Below are 884 nucleotides of genomic sequence, written 5' to 3'. Positions count from 1 at the left end.
ATTGATACAGTTGCCAGAAATCAGCATCTGTACCTAAGCAGTGAATCTTCCATGAAAGAAGAAGCTAAAACAGTAACTGCAGAACTCAGACCGGTGGATCAGGCTAATGAATTTAATCAGCAATTAGACTTTCTAACTCAGCAGCTAGCCGAATTCAAGGAAATGTTACAGGAAACAAGAATGGCTAACAGGAACATGGAAGTGCAATTAAAACAGACAGAAAAGCAACTGTCAAAACAATTAGCAGATGAATGCCAAGCAGTTCAATTAAGAAGTGCGAAAACATTAAATACCTCACTTCAAAGCAGCAAGAAGACAGGAAATAAACAAATAGCTACTCAAAATCCCTCTGAGGACAAGCAGAGCCCAGAAAGGGATAAAGCTGGCGCTGAACGCCCAAACCATGCTCATTCCTGGCGTTCAACGCCAGAAACAAGCATGGATCTGGCGTTGAACGCCCAAAAGGAACATGGTTCTGGCGTTCAAACGCCAGTGACAAGCAAGGAGGTGGCGTTTAACGCCACCCCAGCTTCCACTCCTGGTATTCAAACGCCAGTGGGTGATCAGTCACATACAAGTGCTAATAACAATCCTTCTAAAAAGGCTTCCCTACCCACTTCTGTAGGTAATAAACCTGCAGCAACTAAGGTTGAGGATTACAAAGCCAAAATGCCTTATCCTCAAAAACTCCGCCAGGCGGAACAGGATAAGCAATTTGCCCGCTTTGCAGACTATCTCAGGACTCTTGAAATAAAGATTCCGTTTGCAGAAGCACTTGAGCAAATACCTTCTTATGCTAAGTTCATGAAAGAGATCTTAAGTCATAAGAAGGATTGGAGGGAAACTGAAAAAGTTTACCTCACTGAAGAATGCAGTGCAGTCAT

This window comes from Arachis duranensis, chromosome 2 (assembly GCF_000817695.3).
Source record: "Arachis duranensis cultivar V14167 chromosome 2, aradu.V14167.gnm2.J7QH, whole genome shotgun sequence".
NCBI classification, from domain to species: Eukaryota; Viridiplantae; Streptophyta; class Magnoliopsida; order Fabales; family Fabaceae; genus Arachis; species Arachis duranensis.
This window is presented reverse-complemented; position numbering follows the sequence as displayed.